This window comes from Grus americana, chromosome 7 (assembly GCF_028858705.1).
Source record: "Grus americana isolate bGruAme1 chromosome 7, bGruAme1.mat, whole genome shotgun sequence".
Taxonomy (NCBI): Eukaryota; Metazoa; Chordata; class Aves; order Gruiformes; family Gruidae; genus Grus; species Grus americana.
In genome coordinates this window covers 19975198-20002540 of record NC_072858.1, presented here as the reverse complement: position 1 = coordinate 20002540, position 27343 = coordinate 19975198, and positions in this window count along the sequence as shown.

Below are 27343 nucleotides of genomic sequence, written 5' to 3'. Positions count from 1 at the left end.
AAAAGAAGCAGTGGTTGTTACAGCTCTGGGCCTGAGTCCATTAATCCATAGCTAGATTTACCAGTCTCTTAGTCCATCCCCTTATTCCTACAATAGTTTTAAATGTGTTAAAACCATTTAACTCCTTTTTTTTTTCTTTCTCTGAAAATGTTTCTAAAATACACAGGTGGATTTTAGAGCACTTAGAAACACAAGCAATTAAAGCTTTGCTCCAGGGCCAAACTGCTCCAAGGACACTCAAAGGAAAGCAAGTTGGAGAGCAATAAATATGCAGAGCACACATTTTTAGCAAGGGACTGAGGGATGATTCAGGGTCAGCAGTCATGGCACAGCATCTGGATCCAGCCCTTTCCTCCTAATACCAACTGTCTGCAAAAGCCCTACCTTACAGAGAGAGCCTGGCTCTGCTGAACACTTCTCATTTCCTTTTGGGAACTGGTCTATATTTAAATTTCAGACTTTACCCTGAGTAACGTTGGAAATACAGCCTTCCCAGATGAGGAACTGAGGTGATCTAAAAGGAATATGAACCAAAATATTTCAATATCACATCATAATTTGAAGGAGTTAGGTACGTATCTCACCAATGTTTGCCAAAAATATCCCCGTTTTGGAATCAAATTCTTGCTCTCCGTAAGGTATAATGATTACCCAGACCATCCATACAAACCTGGAGATTTTACAGCATTTTGGAAAAAATAACTATGAAAAGAATGAGCATTTAACCTCTGTGTTAACTGCAGCACAGTTCCCAACCTCTAATGTAATCTGCGTTTGCAGGCTTGAAATGTCAGATGTGATGAGGAGAGAGATATCTGAGCATAAACAGGAAGGGCCTGAGTCCAAAAAGCTACCCACTGAACTCATAACTTTCCCAGCTATGCCTCTGTTTTAACCCGGATCATTCAGCCCATTTCTGTGGTTTGAAATCCCATCAGGAAGATGTCAGGGCATCATTGGAAATGTCTCTGACCATCAATTTGTTCTCCTTATGGGGTTTCCAGCTCTGGCAAAAGGGGCAGGGTGAGTTTTCCCGGCAGCTGACCCCCCTGCTCTGGCTCTATGGAGGCGATGCAGGTTACCCCGTGCTCTTTACTATCAAATAGGGTTGTGCCCGGGCAGAGCCTGCCCTGCTGTATTGCACCCGTCATAGTCTTACCTGTCACACACAGAGCATTTGTAACATTAGTATAACTAATTTTTTTATTATGAAGAACAGAATTTTGCAACCATCACCAGAGCAGCAAAGAACGCCTCAGCAAGGACATACTTGAAAAACTCCAAAGGCCAATTATGTCTGTGTGTATACAAAACTCAATTTTTTGGTTGACCACAAATCGATTTGTATTTTTATGGGATCTATGCCATTTCACGCAGTCTTGACCTCTGGGTGTCAATATTGCTGAGCAGGGATATACAACATGGCTTAAATGTGTTGCAATAAAATGTTTATTAATGTCAAATGGAAATTACTCAAGGTATGGCAGACTTTTACCCTGGAAAGACATAAATGTATTGCAACAAGTTACTTGGGTTTTTTTTTCCATTATACTTAGACATAAATTTTCAAAACTAAGTTAGCTTTGATGACTAGGTGGACCTATTATATTAGCAGCATAATGTCCAGAAGTATTGCACATCCAGTGTTGCTTTAATAAGGGTCCAAGTCAGGAGCTAGGAAACTCATTTTTAGGTTACCACTTTTCAAAACTTTTGGCCTCTACGTTAAAAAGTAACATGCCAAGCAATATAGTTCAACAACAACTTAGGGACCTGCTTGAATACAGTGTCTCAGTGAAGTTAGTGGGACTGCTGTGCTGAGAAGGTTAACTGTATAAATGAAGGATGAGGCCAGGTTGCACAACCAAAAGTTCAGTGCCTTAGAAATCCTGTGTCTATAAAATGCTCAAAGCCATTTTCCATCTGGGCATGTGTAGAGGGAAGTTGATCTGTACTGACTGGAGACCCGGTGATGTTTTATACTGGACAGGGTAATGAAAGTCCAGACAAGAAATAGGTGTCTTGTTTCACATATGTTTTCCTTTAATTATTGCAATACAAGATTTGGCTTTTAAAGGCAATTTCTAGGGTAAAGATTAGGAGATATTGTACATAATAGGACTTATTCCTTGAATGGAATCCAATAGTCCCAAACTAATTTCCAGTCCTTAGAATAAGGTATTTCTCCTGGGGATGGCAATATCTGTGGTTTCAATCTCTCACATCCTACCCAACTGTTTCCTCATTACAGTCTCAGGTTTCTTTGTCACTGCACAGTTTATACAGGCTCAGATTTAATCAGTAGCAAAACATTCATCAACATGAACCCATGCCTTCTTTTTTCTCAAAAATACCTCCAAGCTTGCTAAATATTTGTCAAGTAAACATTCCCCAGACACAGAGAGCATTGCTTCCCACTTCCTTCTCCTTTAGGTCTATCGCAGTCTTTGGATTCTTCCCTAGGATTACAGTCATTGGTATTTTATTCCAACATGTAGAAGATCTGATGGAAAGCCATCATGCCTCTAGGCTGTAAGTTCACAAGTCGCAGATCCAGCTTTGGACATGGAAAGACTTCTGTGGTTAACTAACACTTTGTTTCAATATTAGACTGTTTAGGCTATTTTCTCATCAAAATTATAACTGAGGTTCTCATTTGGCAAAATATCTACCTTGTGCTGTGCTTTATCACAGAGAAAAAAAGATTATATCATTTTCGACTCCACAGTAAATGGATACTCCTATTTGAGCTCTCACAGTGATTTATGAACATAAATTAATTACGACTTACAAGAATACTGTGAGATAAGGAAATATTATTCTCCATCTCATGGTACATGAAACCAAGGCACAGCGTCTGCCAGGATCACACACACGGTCGGTGCCATCGCTAAAGCACACAGTCCTCCCCTGCTGTCACCTCTCCTGTTTGCCATTTCAGCTCATTCCAGTGTTGACTATTGTGTTTGTATTGTCAAGTTGCTTAAGTTAGGTGCTTGTTTATCATAAAGTAACGTTTCCAAGCAATTGTAGTCATGTCACACCCTCCCCTCCACTTCTGTTATGCTCATCTTTACTTTTTTTTCCCAGGATTTTGAGGATTGCTGGTTTTGAGTGTCGTGCAACCACAGTACCTTATGCTTGCTTCAGGGTGAAAGCATGCAGGAGATGATACCCCAAGCTCTCACAGCTTCCATGTGGGGTTCAAATGTCTGGGGCTTTGGGGTAATGTGGAAGATTTAACTGAGTTTTGTGTACAGAAAAACAGCTGTGATCTCTGTACTGCAAGTTGTGGTTACACTTCAAAATATCTTCAGTGTTTTCATACAGCACTGATGCCTTATGCTCAGAAAAGATTATGTTAAGTTAAAGTTAAAGTTAAAGACCTCAGGCTCTGACAAATGAGCTCTGGACAAGCTCAGTGAAGCAGTTTAAGATGTTACTGCCCATGGCTTTCAGTCCTGCCTCTGCATTGAAGTTTACGGGCCCTAGACAGCAGCACAGAGTGCTCGTGCCACAGCTGCACCAGTGGCTAGGCTGGTGCCTTGGTGTACACTACAGCTGGGAATCAGGAGTGCTGAGGCGTGGGCACTTTGCATTTGACTGACTCTGATACAAGGACTGCTTTCTCCAGTAAAGGCAAAATGGATGCGTTAGACCTCTTCTACTCCTTGGCTTTACAGTCCCTCAGTGCCCAGGTTTCCACTTCTCAGCAAAGCCTGAATTCCCAAAGTCTGGTCCACTGGCCACTTATTTCTCACTGAGGGGGATCCTAAAACTAGAGGCTGGTCTCTTGAATCCCAGAAGAGTCAAGGCATGCTTGGATAACACTTCCCACCAAGAAGTTCACACTCCAAATATCAAGTTATGTTTACTTTTCTTTTAGAGAAGAAAAGAGGCATCCTCCTCCCCTCCATTTATATACCTGAGAAGTGAATAGAGCAAGAGTTGAGACCCCTGAATTTGAATTCCTCAACATGAGAAGACTCGAGCTTGTAGCACCCTCTAGCCCGGAGTGCGCTCAATGCACCCGGCCATGGAGCAATGCAAGGAGGCAGGCAGAAGGCGGCAAGAGCCGAGCCCCTGCTCCAGAAGCAGCTTAAAAACATGTTTTGTACAGGTGTTCAATGTTAGTGACTCTAACTTGAAACATTTTGCCAACCTCTGTGGTGAGATGCAGAGGAGATCAGCATTATCATCTGGGCTTCTGCTGCTGTCTTACATCCACCCTTGTTATAAGCTGAGCCCTGATGTTTACACCTGAGCTGCAGATCCAGCTGTGCATCAACAAAACCAGCTGGGGCCTTTCTGCTTCACTCCCCATCTGTCCTGCCCGCCACCGCCAGCAGGATGAGAGCACAAGCAGTGCAGCAGGAAGCAGAGAAGAGCAAGCAGAACAGGGGAAGAAAAAGAAAGGCAAAGCAACCAGAGGCCAACAGCCTAACCAAGGGGAAGGACCAGGGCAAGGCTGGGCTGGCCCTGACAGCGTCCTCCTCTGTCTCCCTGTGGATCGCACTGAAGCAGTGCAGGAGTGGGTCCATGGGCTTCTTCTTCATGCCACTTATCCTTCATGCATCTCCTTCACTACAGCTACCAGAGCCAGTGTCTATCACACATCTGGAGTGATTGTGCACGTCCTTTAGCTATGGGTGTCCAGCACCAAAACTGGTACCAGTTGCAGCTCGGCTGGGCTCACAGCTCTTCCCGCAGTTCATTGAAGGCAGTCTGCCTCATTGCCTTGTGAGTCATGAATAAATTCCAGGAGACTGGAGCATCTCATAGCAGCTGCTTAACAAGCCCTCCCCACTGCTAACCTTGTAGCCTGCCTGCTGTGAGTCAGACAGGCAGCTGTCCTGATCCTCTTTGGAGGATGCTAATTATTCTGTGGGACCAAAGAGCTTGATCCAAATGAAGGTACCAGAAACCCCACAGTATTCTCACTTGGAGCAAAGTCTTTTCTAGAGAAAGAATTGGAAGGGCTGTACTGGAGCAAGTGTTTTCTTATTTTAGAAATTACATATAAACTTAGAGAGATGTTGAAACATAACAAGGCATAAATGATACTGAAATGGCTGCTTTGTGAAATCCTGTAATGGGAGATTCTTTTACAAACCTTTTAAAATTGGCAAATGTTACTAATATTCCTCCAGGCAACACTTGGGGTATTATTTAAAATGGGATGTGTGATGTCCCAGAGCGACTGTTCTCCTGCACTGCAAAGCATTCTGTAGGACCTGCGAAATATGAAATGATTTAAGGAGGAAAGAGGGTTATGCAGTTCTGCTTTGTGTGGTTACTACTACCTTTAAAGTAGTTTTAGAAGAGAGTGTGTTTTGGGCTGTAATTCAAACAGTGTTATAGATACTGTAAGGAACAGAAAAAAATGGAAAAATTAGAGGCACCAGATGAGAAACATTTTTACTTTCTCCATTTGCTGCCCCAAGCACACAAACATGTTGTTTCAATTCACTTGGGTGTTTATATTAGATGCAACTGGACTTATTAAGGAGGCCTGAAGTGATCTTTAACTACCAGGGCTGGATTGTAGCGCTTTGTCTCATTTTGCAGAGCAGCCTCAGCACTCAGGATGGCATGAATCAGCCACAGACTCAGCACATGCACGGGCATCCCTGCAGAGATGAGACTTTTCTTCCATCTGCCCTGACTCCTATACAGCAGTGAAAGGACAAGCCATACCTCACCCATCTGTGAAAGGCTCTGGGAGTTTTATGTGTATACCTGAACTTTCGGCTCCAGCAGAAAACTCCCAGAGCCTTTCACAGATGGGTGAGGTACGGCCAAGAATATAGATCAGGTAATCCAAACCTGAGGGACAGAAGGTTTGAATATAATGATCACAAAGAGGAAATCTTTGTTTTGCGACACGGAAAGCCTCTGTGGGGAAAGGGATCTCAGGGGCAAGGGAAGGCGGACGGCTAACAGGAACAGCAAATCGTAATATCCCCGGTCAGTGCTGCAGGCTGAGCTTTCCTCTCCGTACCACAGCTGTGGATCAGGGATGATGTGAAAAACAGCAGACTTACACCGGCCCACAAAGCAGCACTAATGAAATCATATCCAGGCTGGCTGTATCCTGCTGGCCACCTCCCTGTGACAGCACTGGGAGCGCTAGAGAAACACTGATCTGCAAAGCTGCGCTGGCGAGAGTGTCTGGGGGTAAAGGATGAGCTACACCTCCTGCCTGGGCACCGAGAGGAATGAACTGGGCACTCTGGGTCCCCTGCCCCGCTTCCCAGGCAGAAGGGGAACCCTTTGGGGCCACCCCCCTAGGCAGTCATACAAGAAACAGCCTCCGGTCCCGGTGCAAATCCCACAAGGGGATTCTCCCTCCACCTCTGTTCCCCATCTGCCACCTCCCACCAACACCGCTCTGCTGGGGTCTTACAAAAGATGCGTAAGGTTCGGGTGCCAGACTCTGAAGGGCTTCCAGGTTTTTTTGGGTAGAAAACAAGAGCCTGTGGGGAAGTGGTAACTGCTGTCCCTCTGGATGCAGCTTGTCGGATGCTGTGTGCCTCCAGGATCTGGTCCCTCTGCTTTCCCTGGTGTGAGCATTTGTTGTCCTTTCTCTAGTAAAGATCAAAGGACATTCACGGAGGTAACACAAGCTGAGATTCTTCCCATCTACTTGAAATTCCCTGTGCACTGGTAAACCTTCCTTTATGTTGCAGATTTGCAAGAGAAGGATGCTACACAAGCGTGGAGTATTTTGCCACTATTTATGAGCAATGCCCGGAGTCCCACAGTATTGCCGTGTCAGGCAGGGACATCTCCAGGAAACATTTTGTAGCACATCTTGCAGCCAAACCACAGCGGTGGTGTTGAAAGACACAAAAGAATTTTCCCTTCCTCCAACTGGCCAAAACACAAAAAGGAGTGAGATTTGCAAATTGCCAAATTAAGCTCAGCCAGAGTCTGTGGCTGCTGTCATTAAGAAAAACCCTGCAATAAATGTTTACAAAAGTGTTTCAGAAATAATGGCTCTCTGTAGAACTGGGTTGGGAAATTTCCAGCAGAACAGGTTTCAGCAGAAAAATGCTGATTTGCTGAAACTCCGGGGTTTGTGGAATTGTATGGGTTTTGACAAACTTTCGATGAACTACAGAAGCAATTGCCAAACTAGGGGCTGGGAGCCTGGGGAAGTTCAAGCAGAAGTGGGGCTTGCGTCTGGATCTGGGGTCACGAGTCTGGAAACAGCTCCACTGTGGGCAGATTTTGGCTTTAAGATCCTTTGTGCCAGGGCAGCCCCTCTGTGCACAGTGCCCTGGGGCACGGGGTGACAGGGCTCCAAGGCTCCCTGGCTACTGGAGCTATAAGCCCTGGGGTGCTTTCAGGTTTGCCAGAAATGCCTGGTAGCCCTTGCTCTCAGAGAGTGCATGTGGACACACACCTTGCAGACGCAACAGTCACAGAACAGAGCAAAATATTTTTAATGAACAGTAAAAGCAGAAAAGAAAAAAAAAAGAATAGGGACAGCTTTGAAAGGATGGAAACTATTTTGGGACCTTGCTCTAATTCAGATAATAGGTTTCAGAAGAAACTAAAAGCAGGGAAATAAAATATTCAAACAAGTCAGAAGAAACCACTTCCGCTTTTCAGTTTGAGATAGTGGGAGTTTTTCTCCCACACTGTTCTTTTCTGACAATCCCAACTTTTTTGAAAACGTTTCAAAAAAAATTTTAAAAATGCAGTAAAATGCTTGATTTGGGGCTAAGACAGACTTTTTGAGTCAACCTGAAACAAAAAATGGCTTAGACTCAGCTGCTGACTGATAAGTCCATTTCCTCAAGTGTCTTCCCCTGCCAGACACTCCAGCACAACAACCCGGGGCTGGCCCATCTGGCCACGGGCAGTATACATGGGAGCCCAAACAGCTCTGCTATTCCCCCAGGTCATCCCACCACTTCACTGGCACCATGCTGGGCTGCTGCCCACCTGGAAGAGACCCAGCCGGGCTACGAGTACCCACGCTGCCCAGGAAATGCAGTTTCCTTCACTCTCTGTCCCAGGGAAGCAATGGGAATGCTGGCTGATCAATACCATTAGCATTAGCATTTCAAAGGCATCATCTAAAAACCAATACTCAGCCTTTAAAGAACTTTTGCTCCTGATTACAGGCTTTAGCATGTCGATAGACACTGGCAGAAATCGGTGAAGTGTGTGCGTTCCTACTCTGCAAGTCAGAGAGTTTCTTTATCCTACCATGGAACCCAGCCTCCCTGGCACTGTCGCTGGTGTATTAGAAAGTATTAATATGAAAAACTAATAAATTATATCTACAGGGGGGATTTTCATCCTGAGTACAAAAAGTGAGCTATAACTGAATGAGTTATTGCAATCTTGGATTCCTCAGCATGGTAATTAGGCATTTTAGTGAGTCTGTGGCTATATTAACCCCTGGGGACCAGTCCATTGACTCTTTTGCATTACTAGCCGATAAATATCGTGCTTGGTATTAAGCAGGAGGAGAAGGGGCAGGGAAGGAGCTTACCTCAGGAGGTTAGCCACAGCCCTCCAGGGTCATGCAGGAGCCCACATCTGGCTCTGCTAGGATTTGCTCATTCTCTGCCATTCTTTTACTGTTCTTCCCGCCACTGCCTTTCCTAGTTAAACTGACCCTTCCCAGCAGGGCACTGCAGCAAGTGTTCCCATAAATCCAGCTTGCCTTACCAGATTTTCATTGTGAGATGGGAGGTGAAGGGAAGAGGAGCACAGTACACCTTAGCTGAAGGTCTGGCATGGAGTTGCAGCTGTTCCATCATCGCATGTGGCTGCTGTGCCTGGTCTCCTTAGTTCGGATCATTCCTTCTGACTAAAAAGAACCTACAAAAGGATGCAAAAAGAAGCATCCTTTTTTCTGAGCTCTGCAATAGGGGAATTCCGCGGATCCCCTTCTCTCCCTCAGTTCACAACGTGGGCTTTCATAAAAGGACTGTGTCCTTGTAATTGTGAAACCCGAGACCTTGCTAATGCAGAGAGGAATAAAATCTGTTTGGAAATGACCAATCACCTTCCATGCTGTGAAATGTAAAGACAACCTTAATGTATGGGCTTCTCAATCACTTTATAAAATATTTTTACAGAAAAACAGGTATTTTATAAAAAGTAAAAGGGCTGCCTAAATGGTCCAAAGAATCAGCTGTTAATAAAAGTATTTAGATTTTTTTTTCTTTCAGCTAAATAAGGAATAGCCCACAAATTTTTTCTCTAGTGGGTCCATAAATAAAACTCAGTTAGAGGAGATGGAATGGTGGAGCTGATCTTCTTTTTCTCTTTTCAGTTACAGAAATACCAGAAGAATGTGACTGCCGATAATATTTTACTGAGCTTTAAATGATCTCATAACACCCTTAAAAAACAGCAAGAGGAAAAACTATGCTCCTAATCTGTTATTCATGAACTAAATAAAAAGATAACAGACATTATAGTAACCCCTTGAAAACAGGTACCATCATTTGCTATGCATTTATTAATTGTTCGTATTAGTGGTGTTATACCAAGCTTATCAAGGTCTCACTGTTCAATGTGCTGCAGAATCAAAGTGAAAGACAGCTTTTGTTCTCAGGAACCTACAATATAAATCACAAAAGATTTTATATATTGAGTTTTTGTGCTGTACTTATTTACATGGTAAGTGAATGCAATTGGCCTTGCTTATCCACAGCTGATTTCACCAGTGGTTCTCAGCATGTCTTATATGTTTTTGTATGGGAGCCTGGGGCATGGCAGAACTAGAGTTAAATGTCTCTCTGCCTCTGACTTTTCATGACTTTAAGCAAGTCGCTTAATCTCATGGTTCATTATTAGGAAAACAGGCAACAGCTCAGAAAAGGTTTTGTGAGGACAAGTACAACAAAGATACTGAGATATGAACACAGCGATGCTGAGTCACAAAGTACCAGACGTTGCACTTCACGCTTCTGCCAGCGGTGTCAGGTATGGGAACACATAGGTGTAGTGAAATGCTTACTTACATGCAGAGCAAAGACCCATGCTTTTAAAATGTCATCAGCCAGGGCATATCCCATAGGGGTCTTCTGAAACCAGGGGCTGGTAGGCCTCTTATTTTCCATGTTATTTTTGCAATCATGAAGATTTGCAGGTAAGCTAAAACTGCTCTGCAGGCAGCAGAAGTGATGGTGGCTGGTTTCCCATGGCTGCTTTAGCTGGCTAGGTGGGAGCACAACGGGAGGACCGACAAACCTGCCTGTGTGCACAGGCTGGGCAGGCAGCTGCCAACAAAAAGCATGGCTGACAACCCAGTCCTGCTTGTTCTTCCCTCGGGAGGGTTTTAACAAGATTCCTCTCTTTCCCTTCCTTGCCCCGTGTCGCAATGCTCATATAAACTTAATACCTTTGAGAATTCAGCCCTTCTCTCCAGTCTGCTGAGAGGTTTGAAAGTCCTTAGGGAGGGATGGAAAGGCAGATGGTTAGGTATGCTGATCCTGTAAGCCTGGCTTCCTTAGGAAACTAAGTTAAGAAATGTAAACTGCTATTCTCAGTGGTACCCTTAATTCTGGCAGCCAAGATTTAAAAAACCCAGTGTTACAAGATGTGAGAGCTGACAACTCTGCAGTAAGCAACCTATCCAAGAACCTCTTTCTTTTATTTTTCTTCTGAATCACAGGTGTTCAAAGACACCTCAGCATCTGGTGCCAAACTTGTGACAACTTAAAGCTGATCAAGCCTTGAATATTGAGCACAGGGCTCACACAGCCAGTCCCCCTCATGCTCCCCACAGCCAGCGGCTTGCCCTGTGCATTTGCAGGACAAGTCCCAGCTCCTGCGCTGCAGCCCCAGCACTGGCAGGCTGGTGGCCTCACGGATCTGCTGGCCAGCCCAGCCCAGCCACCTGGATGTGGAGGGGAAGCGGCAGCCACGCTGCCCAGCAGCAGATATGCCTCTTCCAAATAGTGGCCGGTACCGCTTCAAAAAACTATCTGCATAGGGTGAGCTCCTGAAAATGCTCTGTGCTGGCTGCCCTTCCAACGCCCAGCTAGCCACTCTGCAGTGCTGCAATGAATCACGCTGTAGCACAGCACTCTTCCTATGCAAAAAGAGTACATAGCTATAGGATAGTTTTACTGGCCTTGTTTACCCCTTATCTCTTTTCCTCCAGCTTCTGAACATCACAAACTGACTCTGGGACAGCCTGCAGCTCACCAGAGCACCTGCTGCTGGTCCAGGACTGCACACCTGGTATTCCTGACTGCGAAGGAAGCATCTGCCCGGGGGGGAGTTACCCTGCTCTTCCTTCCAGAGCAACCCTGGCTGGCAATGTGTGAAACAGGGAGCATGGGATACCCTCATCCTAACCAGAGGAGAGCACAGAAGTGCTCGTGTTGCTTCCACCACAGTGCAACACTGGAATAGAAGTGCTTGTGTTGCTGCCAAGTTTTTGTTTGGGACAAAAGAGGCCTTTTGCCTGTGAACCTCAGCACTCTGGACATCTTTCTGCCAGAAGAAACTGCCGGCAGGGTCCTTCAAACTCTACCTTGTCCTCCTGTTTCTCTGACACTTGCATGGATCCCTCCAACACGACTGACCTCAGCATCGGAGACCTTGTGCAAAGCACAGGCACTGCCACATTTCAGCCCCTCCTCGGGTGGGGGAGCCCCTTGAGGTGATGTGCTGAACACAAAATGTCTGCCCCCCTCATCAAAGTGACACCCTGAGTGCCTGTATTTCAGCGTGCCCTGGGCACAGTGCTTGTGCCCCAGGTCCAAGGGAGTGCTTGGCACACATCTGCCTGAGCACACTCCTTCTGAAGAGCAGCTCACACTCATGTAGATGCTCCAGGCAACAGCCAAAATAAAGTGACAGCAAAACTTTGCTGGCAGAGCCCAAGGTTTGAAAGCTCTTTAGCAGAGGGACTAAGCATTCTTGCTTTCCTTTCATGCCCAGGAAACCTATCAGGAACATATAGACCATGCTGTCAATCTAGGTCACAGCATTCACAGAGGAAAAGGAGACGATGGGGATGGGGGGAGGTAAGAGAATGAGAGACTATGGAGAGAAAACAGTTTCAGGAATCACTACAGTCTGTGATGCATTGATTGATGATACTGAATAAAAAGCCACATGTTCCATTTGTACAGAAAAATTCAGCAAATTAATGCCAAAAAATTGCAATACCCCCAAAAATTATTCTTTTAGAGATCTGGACTGATATATCTGGTAATCTCTTTGCCATTAAAGTGTTTGCTACATTAAACCTTGCATGTGCTCTTTATGTGTTTCCCACTACTGAGTGATTTCACTCGGAGAGCAGAAAATTGATACGCTGGATAAGTTATATGAATGGATTCCTTCCCAGACTCGCTGATATTGCCCAAAACTGAAGAATGCACAACACCAAGCTACGAAGTAGGATAGCAAGGTCAGGAACATCTGTCCAAAACTATAGTTAGGATAGCTATGGCTTAGCTGTGGTTTGTGGATTTGGCTGACAATAGTTTGGACAGCAGAATTGAGGAAGCTGAGTAACTTGTTCTTTGGCTCTGCCAACAAGGTTTACACCTTTCTGCATCTGCAAAGGGTACTATAATATTGCTAAGAGCCAATATCCCACACTTAAAACCATTATAGGATACCACTTCTGTATCACTGTAGCAAAAAGCTCTTCCTGCACAGAAACCTACCAGAACTGAGTGGAACTTTTTTCCCAACAAGTAGCCCTCAAAGTACAGCTGAAAATAATTAAGTTTCTTGAGAGAAAAAGCAACTAATCTTGTCACATTCAGCTGCAAACCTAACTTATTTCCATTTGTAGCCACATTTTTTTCCTAGTTTTCCAACTGCAAAAAAATTTGCCCAAGGGAGATTATACAAATTCTCCAAATAACTGAGCCCTTCATTTTCCTGGTAAGATTTCCAGCCAGCCCAAATTCACGTCATCTCCATGGTGAGTGCAGTACATTTCTCTCCAGTGGCAACTGCGACTCCTGGGGCACTGCACGATCCAGCTCATCATTCAGTAGCAATTTGAAAAGAAATGTGTCATTTACTGTGTCCTGTGCAATGCTCCCTGGAGCACCTGGGACTGCCCAGTGACCGCAGGGCTGGCCTGACCCAAGCTGTCTCAGGAGACATAAGGGGATCGGTGCACAAAGCCGTGTAGCCCAAGGGAAGGGGGTACTAACAGGTTATACAAATGAAACGTGGCTGCCTCATTGAAACTTTAGTAGCGTAAAAGGGAAGGTGTGGGAAGAGAAAAGTAAACACCCTCACCGCTCCTTCGTCTGAGCCTTACTGGGAGAACTTACCATAATAACAAACTAGGGTAATTCAGGGGTAAAACATGTTCCTGGCACTTCAAGCACACTGCTCATGCCGGAGACTACCAAGGTCAACTCTTTGCACCATGCACAGGTGAGTTAGTGTCCTGTGGTCTCATATCTCGTGGTCCTGATGCCATCAGAGCAAAATCTGTCTGTGGTTATGGGATTGTCATGGTTTAACCCAGCCGGCAGCTAAAACAACCACACAGCCATTCGCTCACTCCCCATCCCACCCCCGTGGGATGGGGGAAGAATCAGAAAAAAAAAAAGTAAAACTTGTGGGTTGAGATAAAGACAGTTTAATAGAACAGAATAAGAAGATGATGGTGATGATGATGACGATAAAATAATAATAATAGAATATACAAACCAAGTGATGCACAGCACAATTGCTCACCACCTGCAGACTACCAATGCCCAGCTAGTTCCCGAGCCATGGTATAAACCCCCGGGCAGCTTCCCCCAAGTTATATGCTGAGCATGACATCATATGTTATGGAATATCCTTTTGGCCAGTTTGGGTCAGCTGTCCTGACTGTGTTGCTTCCCAGTTCCTTGTGCACCCCCAGCTACTCACTGGCAGGGCAGTATGAGAAGCTGAAAAGTCCTTGACTTGGTGTAAACATTGCCTAGCAACAGCCAAAATATCAGTGTGTTATCAACATTATTCTCATCCTAAATCCAAACCACAGCACTGTACCTGCTACTAGGAAGAAAATTAACTCTATCCCAGCTGAAACCAGGACAGGAATTAAACAGACTTGTCACGGCATCTTGGCAGACACTTCTGCCTCCCCACACCCATCTGTCCTTTGCACAGGCCCAGGGTGACAGCAGTACCTCACTGCACCACCCAGCACCTCCCAGTGACAGCCAACAAATGCTGCCCCCAAGAGATTACCTGATCCTGCCTCTGGGCTGAGCTCTGCCCAGCACTCATCTTCCCTGTGCAAGGCACCCATCCCCATCCCTCACAGACACTGCTCTCGCTCCCTCTCCTCAGGGGAACACGCTGCCCCAGCAGGGAAACAAAAAGAGCATTTCAAAGTATTTCCTTTCCTCAAAGTGCCGAGTCCTGAGAAAGCGCAGCTGCTCCTGTCCTTGTGCCGGGGCACACTCCTGAGCCAGTTGCTGCCATTTAAGGCACAGGAGAGGTCCCTGGTGTGAGGCCATCCTCACAAACCCCTGATGCACAGCAAAACCTCTGCAGCAGCAGCTATGAACAGCGAAAGAGAAACAAGTGCGGTAATTCCCTGGGGTGGAGTGGTGATGTTTATCCAAGATCTCCGAGGGAAGCAAAGTGTGAAACAGCAGAGGCATTGGCAGGCCCTTTGAAACAGCAGAGAACAGAAAGCTCACAAGTCCCCGTTGCCAAGCCAGGCTATTGCCTCTGCATCTGCCCGTGGAGAGGCTGCTGCAGACATGGAGATACCCCTGCCTACCCTGGAGCAAGGCTGTGCGGCACTGGGGTACTGTGACGTTTACAGGGTATTTATGGTGCAGATGTCCCTAATTTGCCTATATTGTCAGTGCTGAACTCCTCAGGGACCCTCAGTATCTGAGAAGCCCGGCGTCCACAAGCACTCACAGACATCAAAGAACTCAGTGGTCAAGCTTTTAACGGGGCACATATAACATCAGATCTGACTTTCTCGTAAGCCCTTCTCTGAACCCAAGGATCTAAGGTACCTTGCTATGACTAGACAGGAGAGGAGTTTGGTATCTTGGTACTTTTGGGCTAGCATGAGCAAAAATGAGGTTGAGATCCTTCTTGCCCCATTTAAAGGCAGCCAAGCCTGACATGAGTTTCGTACAGCCATGCAAGTGCCCTCCTGCAACCCTGTGAGCTGGAGTCATCAAAAATCACATGGTTGATTAATAGCACCCACCTCAGCAATCCAGCAGCCAGCTAGTTAATGCAGGAAACCTTGCAACTCGGAGGCTTCCGGGAAGTGCCAAGTGTCTTGCAGGCTGTGTGGCTGCTCCTGGGGAGTGATCTATGGCTCCACCATGACCCTGACCTTTTCCACTGCACTTTCAAGTTGCCCTACGGAGGTCCTCCATGCTGGTCTTTGAAGAAAGTGCCATGCTGCCCAGGTGGGATCTGCTCCCTGGCAGTGATGGAGCAGCATATCAGAGGCAAACAGCAGATCCTACTGTGCAAGGCTCTGTTCTCACTGCATTTCATGGTAGATCAAGCTGTCACCTACAGGCTGATAGGCTAACGTGATATATTGTGGTTTTTTACAAAAGATTGGATTTTGTTAGGTGCATTAATAGCACTTATAAGTACTGAGCCCAGATGAGAGATACATAAGGATTTGCCCACTGTGGCTAGGGAACCATTCCAAAATCTCTCTAGGCAAAATATTTTGCATTGACAGCTGATCTCTTTCATTCTCCCCCTTCCCTCCAGGGGAAGAGATACTTTCTGGCAGCATCTGCCTTCATTTTCTGATATTTTTCCTGTTAGAGGCTGAGGCTCACTGGAAACACAGAGCATCTACTCATCTAGGTTTGGACTGGTAATATTACAATTTGAATCTGGTCATGATACCCATGAACAAAATGTTTGCACTTTTTCTGCAAGGCTATCCATGGGAAACTAAGTGATGGGGAGCTCTCTGGGCACTGGCAGCTTGTTACACATCTCCAAACTTCATCAGCCAACAGAAACATAGAAAAATGGAAGCAGATGGGCTAAACAGGAATCCATCTTAATTTTTTTCACCAAAATGTATTTGGACAAGGCAGTTTTAGTCAGGATATACATGCAGTCTAGGACTGGGCACTAAGTTTCCTCTTGAAAGCCTAAAGATCCCAAAGATCCTAAAGAGAAACACCATTACCAATGGCAAGCTGCAGAGACCTGCTGCACATCTCCTTGAATTTAATCCCATCTAAATCCTGTTGCACAGAAAACAATGGGAGTTTGTCACTATTAGGGCTTAAATCTCTAGCTGCTGACGTTAAAAGCCAGGAAGAAAGTTTTTGACATAACCTCTGAACTCCAAAGGGCTAAAGTTCAACTTGGATCAAAGAAGGGTCCCTAAAGAGCTCCATGCTGCACAAGAAGGGTAACATAAGGATGCCATGTACAAATTGCATTGCCTCTCAAGAATGCCTTGCTTTCTGTTATTGCTTTTGTCCTCAAATAGCAGATCCAGGGTACCAAAGCAGAATGTTGCATTAAAATACTAACAGAGGCTTTGACGACTCCAACTTAATGGCTGGTTCAGAAATCCCCTCCCCTCTCAGGACAGGCAGGATTTGAAAGAGATTGTAAATGAAGTGGTGCCTACAAGAGTAGGAAGTCCCAGAGACCTGTGACTTGTCATAATTAAGTTAGTCCCCAGAGCACACACTGGGAGGACAAAGCCCCTGGGTGGGTGAATGGATATGGCAGCTTCGATTGTACTGTTTGTGGCACCACTTGAATCCGCTTTTTGACACTCTGACCCTGTAACTCAGCTGCTGGCTGCTTCTACACCTGTGGGAACCCTCCAGCACTCAATTGTCTGAAAAGCAAGGAGGACGCACTAAACACAAGTGTAAGATCCTTCTCTCAAACCCAATAATCTGTTCCAAAATGAAAGAGAGGAAATTAGATTTTGACTGTTACTGAATGACTGCAATTTTGTAAAGCTTGGGCACTTGTTTAAAAAACTGGGAAACGTAAAATTGAAGAGCAAGCTCTAGAAGTCTTGATTTTTTGTGGTTTGGGGATTGTTAAAATATAAGTTCTCAGCACCATCAAAAAATCCCAGTGGCTGAAGAAGCATCCCAGTGTGCAAGGAGCTGTACAACTAGGGTTGGGGCTAAAAGGCTGCCGTATTTATTTGTTCCTTGAGCTAAATGTTGCCTTTGAACCTAGGCTATATTATTATCTTGGAACATCATAGGCCTGTCATTCCCAACAGGACAGAATACAAAAACAGATAAAACCAGCAATGTTTTATACTACAGTTTCCATTTTCTGAGTATTTTACCAGCCTGGGGTTTCTAGAAACAATGTTTTTAGATTTCACCACTGCCCTGGAAATGTGCTTCATGACCAAATTACCAAAAGAGGAAGGATGTTTGGATACCTGCATAGCAGAAGGATAAAAATTGCATGCTCCGGGCTTCTCCAGGGATGATGATGCGCTGCCTGCCAGGTGGCTCTGCACAGGGCCAGCTGGGGCCCACCAGCACTTATTAGCTCCATCCAGTTCGGGGCCAGCTCTGCAGGATCCCAGCTGGTTATTGCTACATTACTACGCTGCGCTGAGGTTCTGGGAAGGTTTATTAGTGCTAGAACTAATCCAGATGCGTGTACTCCTGCCTCGACATCACTGGCACAGGTTCTGTGCAGTCCCAAAAATCCCACCAAAGATAGCTGACAGCTGACTGTGCACACATGGACAATTTATGCACATTAAGATGCGTACATTGTGTTATTTATGTAATAGTGTAAGTAAAATCAAGTTAAATAAAGTGCAGTTTAATGTGTCATCATTTTTAAAATATGACTCATAAAACCCAAAAGACAGATAATATTTGTATTCCTTTATTAATATGTATACATTTCCCACCCAAATCAGGATTCAGAAATCAGGCTACCACTGCTCGTGCTTAAATTAACCTTAGACACCATTCAAGAAATGTGCTAGCATTGCCAGGACATCTTGCTGTCAGGTTATCATCACCATGTGGTACCTCTTGGCTGGTGGCTCTGCATACCAGAGGTTGTAAAAAATCTTTTCAGAGTAATAGCACGTAATAATAGCATTGTTCTTATGGCAGATATAATTGGGTAAACCTACTGCATGGTTTTACATGTTCTTTTTTAAATCAAGCAAGACTTGTTTAATCTCATTTTAAAATTGCTGCAAATTTGGGAGTGAAATTTCTTTCCAGATGAGCTATGGCCAAGAGATGATTTATTTGTCTTGCTTTCCTTAGTCCCTTGTTGCAGCGTTGTTCTAGGGAACTGGCCATTCGTACTCATGCTTGAATTGCTTGAAGAGTGGGGACCCTTTTTGCTGTCTGCTACCAACTGATTGGCCCAGAACTGATTAATGGAATATAAAACCTGAAATATAAAAATATTAAAAAGAAGAATATAAAAAAAGAAGTAAGACTATCCAAGTTCCAAAAAGCAAATATAAATAAGGCAAAAGAAAAATTAGTAATTACTTTCTTTAAAAAAAATGGAAAAAAGTACATCCTAATTTTGTTGCGTTGGTATTAGTGGAGCTGCAGCAGGATGGAGCTTGCTGGGCCTCTCCTGCCTGCAGCTCTCCTGGACTTAACTGGTACAGATGGACAGCTGAACAGAGGTTTGGGTTGATCTAATAAGAGACTCTTCATTAGGGTTACAAATGTGTATGAACTTGCTAGTGTCTCAGCAACAAAGAACAGATGAAAAGTGCTTCGGAGGGGCAAGACAAAAGGTGGTTTAAAAATGCAGTAAGTAATGAGGGCTTCATTAACACATCTAAGAGGTCAAATAGCATTACCTGCAAGATGTGGTCCTCAGGCAGCCTGGCTGGGGTCACCCTCCTGGCTGGACTGCTGGAAATCTCAGAGATACGGGCAGGTTCCTCTGGTGCTGCACAGGTAGACTTTCAGGTAAGAAAAAGGGGATCTATTCAGGAAACTCAGATGCAGGTTAGACAAACTTCTCCCATGAACACTTAGAGCTTATCTCTCCAGGAAACACATGCAGAGTCTAGACTACTGCATCTGAATATTTTTTTTTTTTGGTGGGTTTTTTGTTTTTTATTTTAAATGAAAGGCCACACAAACCATCTGAGATGGATCTCCAGCTCCTGCGCAGCATTACCACCATACTTTCAATTTACTACTGGATGAAACTGAAGCTAAGTTCTGAGCACTTGTTTGCTGTGTTTAGTTTCCCCCACTATGTTTTGGCACACACAAGAGTGCATAGGGTGGGTATGGTTTTACAACAGATTTTTTGCATTGCTTTCGCAAACAGTCTCCTGATGCCTTGCAGACCAGAGGCAAAGAAATATTGAACTAGATGATGCTTTGAGGTCCCTTCCCATCTTGCTTTTTATGAGCCCATCAATCTGCCACAACTGCTCAAATGCTTCATTTATTAATGTGAAGTGCAGACTTTTGGTTGGGGTCAGTGCCCCACCATTTCAGGAGCTGCAGAAACACCTGGCAGCTAATGAGGTCAAACCTTGCTCCCACCTTATTGGTATTAACCAGACTGGCAAGGCACAATAGCAGCCTCATGGTGTGACAGCCCTGTCCTACCTCACCCAGACTGCAGCTGGACCCACTGGAGACTGGCTTTCTGCTTTGGAGAAGCTTGCAAGACAAAGGTGCTCACAGATGGAGTTGGAGGCAGCAGACAGCACTTTTCACACTGCTTTCACCGCAGAAACTTTTTCATCATGCCCATAGCTGGGGCTGACCACCAAGTTCAAATCCAGAAGGAAATCCCTACTCTTGGCATTTGGCCTCTGCTTCTCAAGCAACTGGCTATGAGCTTGGGGTATATCCCAAATACTTATTTTCCTACTCGGCCATGAAGCCTTCTACCACCTTTCCTGCTCCCCCTTGCTAGCAGAGAAGCCATAGAGCAAAAGGGCAATGGAGCCTCAGCTCCTCATTGCCCTAAAATGCACTCAACAGTCAGAGATGGCAAAGAAAAAGTTTACCCTTCCCCTGTTGTGCTTTGCATGTTTCCCAATGACCCTGCTGACAGCGATGGAGACAGGTTTCCAGGGTTCGCCCTCAATTCTAAGCAGCTTCAAAAAGATGTATTATATAGAAAAGAGCCCCTTCCCTCCTAATCATTCATGGTTTTGTCTCCCCTGCTTGGCACAAGTTAAAATCTTTTTGAGAATTTATTAATAAAATATCAATTAGGACATTTGGGCCTCTGATGTCTGCAGCACTTAAAGCAAGCTATCGCTTATAAACTCTTGAAATGGGCAGCTTTCCATTGCTTGAGTGGATGAAGTAATTGAGCAGAGGAGTTGTATTAAATCCAGACACATTCAGTATTTAATGTCAATTAGGTCCTACTGACAAAGGAGGGATATGCTAGGGATCTGGCTTATGTCATGTCCTTCCTTTATCCCTTTTTGACAAGATGAAGGTGGAATGACCTCAAATAATGGCATTGCCCTGCTGTTACTTTTGCTATAGCTGGCACATCATATTTTTTTGGTTATTGATGGTTCACAGCTTTCATGTGTTGCAATCAAGGAGTTTTAAGGCTTTTCCCACCATCAGTATTGAATACAGCTTCCAGCTATCCCTTGCTATTTAATTCCAGATGGATCGAATCTTTAGTACCGCCTGCAGGCACATTACTAGCTAATGAGTTGCACTGGTCTGAGATCATCGCTACAAACATTATTTCCTTGGTAAATATTTTTGGTTCAGACCTGAGAAACGGCAGAGGTACATGCAGTCAAGATTTATAATCTGGCAAGACACTTGAAAGTTGAGTTGGAAATAACAATGGTTACATTTGTATTCTCTGTTTACAGTTTTCTTCCTGCAAGTATGTTGAGGCTTAATTCAAACAATCAGCCCTGCCACAATGCTGGCAAATTCCCATGCTAACTGCACAGAGATGCACGTCTCAGGGACTTCCATTACTTTCTCTGTTACAGTATCGCAGCCCTTCACACTCACGAATGCACTAATCCTAGCAACCACCCTGGCAGAGAAGTGAAATTGTTTCTTTTACAGATGCAAATGCTGATGAAGAAGAAAGGAACTGAAGTGCCAGAAATACTTAGAGCCTAAAAATCCATCCAAATGCTTAGCGTGATTTTTCAGAAGCTCCTGTATCGAACTCAGGGCAGGATGCAACCGTGGGGACGCTGTGCAGCTCTCGGCTTCTTTCTCATCATGGGACCTGTAGCTTTAGCACGGTACTGGAAACCAGTCACTTGGTGAGGGGAGCACACAGCCCTTTCAACCATCCCTCCCAGTAAACCTGCACCTGCTTTTGATGCCTGCTGAGGCATTCTTGTAGATCCTACCAGGCAAGAGTCTACTTCTCCAGCTCCTTTGAAAAGCTGAACTAATGGCCCCAGTCCTCAGAGGCCTTTAAATACCTCATGAAACAATTGATGTCTTGGCCACGGTTGCTCAGAGAGACGAGGACAGAAACAGGAGCCCAGCTCGGGTCCCCTACCTCTCAGCTGGCTGACCGTACTCTGCTGGCAGCCTCACGCTGGCTTCAAGCCAAAGAAGGAGCCCTCAGTTCAAGGTATGTTTTTGTTATTGTGCAATGCTGTCTACATTTTGGGTAAAGTCCTGCTTCTTTTACTCAAAGAAATTATCTCAGTGGAGTCACTCAGCCGGAATCTGATCTCAATTAACCCAGAATCACTTCAGCAATGCTAAGGGCTATTCCAGTTTTAATCTGAAGATGCGTTTTGTGTTTGTATGGTATTACATCAGATTTACACAACTTCTCTGAGACCAGATCCCAGCCTGAAAAGACTAATCCAGACAGTGGCAGGATACTGTCAAAAAAAGAGCTGAAAAAAATTAAAGCAAATAATTATGAAAACTAATTTAATAAACAAAACAATAAGAAACATGCCCCATCCAACACTTCTTATGAAACACAGGTTTAATTGAATGCATACGTGGGAAAATGCCAATTTTCATGTAATTATAGCACATACAGGAATAATCAGATAATCTCAGGGACTAGAACAAGAGAAATGGGACAAAAATGCTTCACACAAATTTGTATGCATAGGAATTAGGCTCAAGAATGGGACCTTTAGCAAACAGTCCATCACTGGGAACTAATGAAGTTCTGCAGCTCTTAGACGCATGATGTCTCAAAGTCACCACTACCATACTGACAGAGGAAAGCAGAAGTTTGCTGAGGCTACACGAGGAGAGGTATTCCCATGCGAAGAGGGAAATACTCATGCCAGAAAGCAGGGGTCTGGTAAGACCTTGTCTGCACACATCTGGCTGTCCATAATCCAGTACAGACAAGAGCTACAAGGATGGTCAGGAAATTGGAGAGTCTGCCCTGTGAGAGAGAGCTAAAGTAGCCTGCCTGGTTTGCATAGTTTAGCAAAATGGGTGAAGAGGCAGTGTGGTTACACCTTCCAAAAGTACTGGGTGACAGCAGGCAGAAACTGTATAGAAGGAAGAGCCAAAGAGTAATACTGGTACAAGAGCTAATAAGCATAATTATATTTTCACTAGAAATGAGAAGCAGTGGGATTCGGGATCGGGCATTCCAAATGTAGCAAAATGGGAAAAGAAATCTGCTTGTAGACTGAATTTAATGTATTGAAGCAAATAGTGGGGTTACAGTGCACATGCCTGTGATAGCAGGAGAGTGGCTGAGTCATCTGGCCCCACCAGCACTGTGTTCCTACCACATTCTCGCATCAAACCTTTGAAACACCAAATGTTGCTCCTACTAGAGGTTTTGTCACATCAAAGCCATCAGCACTTCCCTATCCATAGAAAATTAACATTTTTGAGGGTTCAGATTACATCTCTGGGGACTTGCCATCCCAGAAAAATGTTAATTCTTGTGACTTTTCCTTCCTCTTAGTTCTTTTCCTCCTTTCATTTTTGTCTCAAGATTAAAGGAGAAGCTAAAATATCCACATTTCCCATAGGACAGAGATTCAGTGCTTTCACATGTCTCTCATTAACATTTGTGCACACTAACACAGCTCTGAATACTCCTAATAGTCTCTGGCAGGAACAATAACAGGTTACTGAGGGCCAACTCTATCTGGGGGCTGTGGACTTGTCCAGGATGGGGACAGAAGGAAAAGATCCTTCTGCTCCCTTCTTATCTAACTTTGCAGAGTGCAAAACAGCTCTCGATGTGTTCTCTACTCCACCAGTAGTGTCAGGTAGGGTAGGATTTGGTCAACCTGACCATTCTGAGGGGAAATTTGCTCCTCTAGCCCATCACAGTACAGCTCCTTGAGAAGTTCAGCTCTGCTCCACCAGTACTAGGCAGTGGCTCAAAGTCACCCGGGAGGTGACACCTGGAAAACTCCTCCAACCTTTTATGCAAACAAGTGCTCAGTTTCAAGTCAGACCCTACTTTAGGGGCAGGAAGGACGGGCCTGGAAGCTTAAGTGTTGGCACCTGTGAGGATGGCTGGAAACCATCACTTTGACAAACAGATCTTTTCTTGGCTGCTTTTACCCCCCTGTCCTCAAGTGAGAAGCAACAGTAGAGCTGAACACCCCCTCAGACTTCACATCAAATGCCAAGTCCTTTTCATCACTTCTCCTCTACCCACTAGATACCAGCACCCTGCCTACTGCAAAGGAAATATCCCCTGGAATGGATCTGCATTCCAATGTTATGGGGCTGCTGGGGCCATTCTGGGATTATGATGGGATTATTCCACCTCTAGCTGTTTTATTAAATGTCATGTGACTGCCAGGGAAACCCCGAGGAATAGAATAATACTGGCCCACAGTTTTGAATTTCGCCTGGATATGAGTCAATTGTTACAATATGTAAATGAAGTAGGCTGCCGCTTCCATCAACACGCCCTTTCTAGGAGGTCTTGCAGAAATGACTGTGGACAGACCCATGAGTGCTCCATGGGTGTAATTCCAGGAGCCAACCTATTACAATGGAGTTTGGTACGTGGTGGGGCTCTTCAGTCAGTCCTACAGAGCTCTGGGACAACCAGATCCTCCCAACCCTACTGACAGGATCCCATTGGCTGTTATATTTTATAATGGTGTTTCTCAACTTTTTCCAACCCAAACCCACCTAACCTCCTGGAAAACAAGCCTGGGGTCATCTTGTGCAGTGCTGCCACAGGAGTTCTGATCCACGAGCAGTTTAAACAGCATGCCTCATTTTGAATATTTATTTACGATATAAATAATTTTACAATACAAATATATACCCCTATAAAGAAATGCCCCTTTCTGTTAGATTTCTAATTCTTCTTGCAGAGCTATTCTGATGTCCTACAAATCACCACTGAGCCACAGACTTCTGCCAGAAAAAAAACAGTTTACATGACACTTCCCTGAAAGAGAGCTTACAGAATTTCACTATAAACCGAAATGTTTTGGGGTTACTTATGTTAAGTTTTTTCCCTTTTTTTCTTAAATCTATCAAATGATACGTTGTTTTCAGCTTCTCAAAAGTCACACTCTTAATTCTGGGTACAAAAAAGAAATTAGTGGAAGGAATTAGTATTCATCTTCTGCAACTTTGAATGAGACTAACCACATTTATCTATCAACATCATCTCCATTATTTCCACTAGATATTCATTAACATCCCTAATATCTACAGGGCTATATATCTTTTTTTTTTTTCTTTCTTTTTCTTTTCCTGTTAATTCTTTTCCTAGTACAGACTCTTATGTTGCAAAAGGAGTCCATGTATACCAGTCCTGGAACAATATTCAGGACGTAATGGTCTGTTTGAACAGGGCTCTTTGCAGGATCACAGTCCTCAGCTACAATCTCTTCATGACAGATCTGGAAATGATTTGGGAAGAAGCAAGAAGAGAGGTGACAAAGTTTGCCAAAGATACAGGGATTCTCACAGGCTGAGAAGAGATGCAGGAGGATCCCAGGTTACTGAGTAGTAGAGAGATGAACTAAGTGAGTTTTGTTTGTAAATTTAATGCTAATAGGTACAAAGTAATGTTCATGGAAAAGACACAATTCTAATTCCCCATACGCACTAATGGGCTATAAGTTAGGTAGTGGCACTCCTACAAAAGAAATCTTGGAGTCATTATGCAGTCTGTGGAAACAGCTGGCTGCTTGGTAGCGATCAGAAAGCATGATGAGCCTTCGAGTGCAGTTCCACGTTACATGCAGCAAATCTGAACAGGCTGGCTGCTGAAAGGGCAGTTGCCCTGTTCCCCTTGCTGTGTGCTCCCTCCTTCTCCCTTGCAAGCCCCTGATGCTTGTCTGCCTCCTCAGCAAGAAAACTTACCCAGAGGAAGCCCAGCTATTTGTACCTCTTGTACCAAACTCACCCAGAAGAAGGAACAGCTATTTCTACCATAGGTGTTATAAATTACGCAGTTGAAATACAACTTCTTTTACAGGAATATGCTGAACAAGGTGTTCTCGCTGTGCACTTGATGGCTGCAGCGGGGACAAGCCCAGCATGGCCTATACATAATGTGGATGCCTAAGCCCCCAGAGCAACACCCCTCTCCTGCACCCCTGCCTTCACCAGGCTCCTGATTTTGTGATTTCTATTGCAGACTAGCCCCTGGCACTGATTGCAGTTCCCGTCTCTCGTTCCCACAGTGTGGCTCCTCTGCAGGTCCGCTCTGTAACATGTGGGGGGATTTGGCTCGTGGGGGGGCCACAGCAGCCCAGGAAGCAGGAGACAGGGGTTTGCATGCCCAGGGCAGGGCAGGAGGGCTCATGCACCCTTGGGGGTCTACCTGCAATGGGACTGCAGCCTGGCAGTGCCTCCTAGCTCCTCTGCAATCGGATTTGGCAAAAGGAAGGGATTAAATCCTGCCAATAACCTGGCATATCCCCAGCCAGAATATGCACCAGCATCCCGTCCCACTTCCCAGTCTCCTGAGACTCATCTTCCCCATTTCCCTGGGCCCTTTGTGCCTGTCCCATGCTCCCTGCCCTGCTCTGGAGTCCTGCTCTCCATCGTGCTCTGAATCCCTGCCAACATTTTCCTCCCGCTGCACACTGGAGTGGGTGCTGCCAACTACGGAGCGGATAATCCAGCTGCCAGTCCATAAAGTACAGTTCATTACGCAGAGAGTGGAGGTCTGAAGTTAATCAGTCTGCAGAAGGTGTGGTGTGCCGCAGGATTACTGCTCCCCTGCATGGAGAAGGCAGCTGCTCTCTTCACCAGATGACTATCCCTCCTGGGATGCTTTGGCCTTGAGAAAACTCAAACCAGACCCTGTAAAGGCTGTTATACTTGTGCTGGCCAGGCAGCCTCTGTCATCCTGAAAATTACTGCCACACATGCAGGGCAGGTGGGAAAGCAGGTAGGGTGGAAATGTTTTTGGCACCTCTCCCAACTCCAGTGAATCACTGAGCCAACTGGTGGTGGTATTATTAATTATTCAGTATTATGAAATATTTTGTTCATGATCATGTATAACAGTAACATTCTGTACTTCATATAAGGAATTTCATTTTTCTCTCATAGTGCTGAAAGGGACCTGGAGAGATCATCTAGTCTTTTCTCCTGCCCAGGACAAGACCAGCTTTATACAAAACTTTCCTGACAGATGTCACATTAGTTTGTCACATCCCATTCCCTTTCTCAGGGTCTGTCCTTCCAAGTTTTTGACCTTCATGATGCCATGGAAAAAGGTAATTGTGGATTCTGCCACGATTTCAACAGTCTGCACCTACAGGCAGGGCAGCACCTGATGTGACATCAACTGTAATCTTTGGCAGCCTTCAGTAAGCCTATCCCCTGTACCTCACCTGATTCGAGGTCTGAAAGAGCTGTGTCCCTGGCTGCTACTGGGAACCCACTGAAGTCAACCTGAACTAAGGAAAGGCATGAATTTGCATAGGCTTGATTAAACTGCATTAAGGTGAATCCACTTAGGGAAGAACTATTGGAATTCTGCAGCTACAGACAGCTGTGTGCCCTGAGACAGCTGTGCAGCCTGCAGACAGCTGTGCACCCTGTAAACAACTGTGCATTTTGAGATAGCTGTGTGCCATGCAGAGCTGTGTACCTTCAGACAGCTGTGCCCCAGGCAGAGCTGCGTGCCAAGCAGCCAGCTGTGTGCCATGTGAACACTGGGACAGCCTACAGACAAGTCTGCACCCTGAAGACAGCTGTGTGCCATGTGGACAGTCGTGTGCCGTACAGACAGCTGTGCTCCCTGCAGACAGCTGTGCACACTGCAGGCAGCTGTGCGCACTGCAGGCAGCTGGACCACGGAAGAGCCTTCTGCTTGCCACCACCTTGCAGTGTGCCAGAGTACAGGCATGCCAGCAAAGCTGTTTGGCGGAGTTCTCTCCACTTCATAGCAGCCTTCCAGTACCAAAAGGGGCCTACAAGACAGCTGGAGAGGAGCT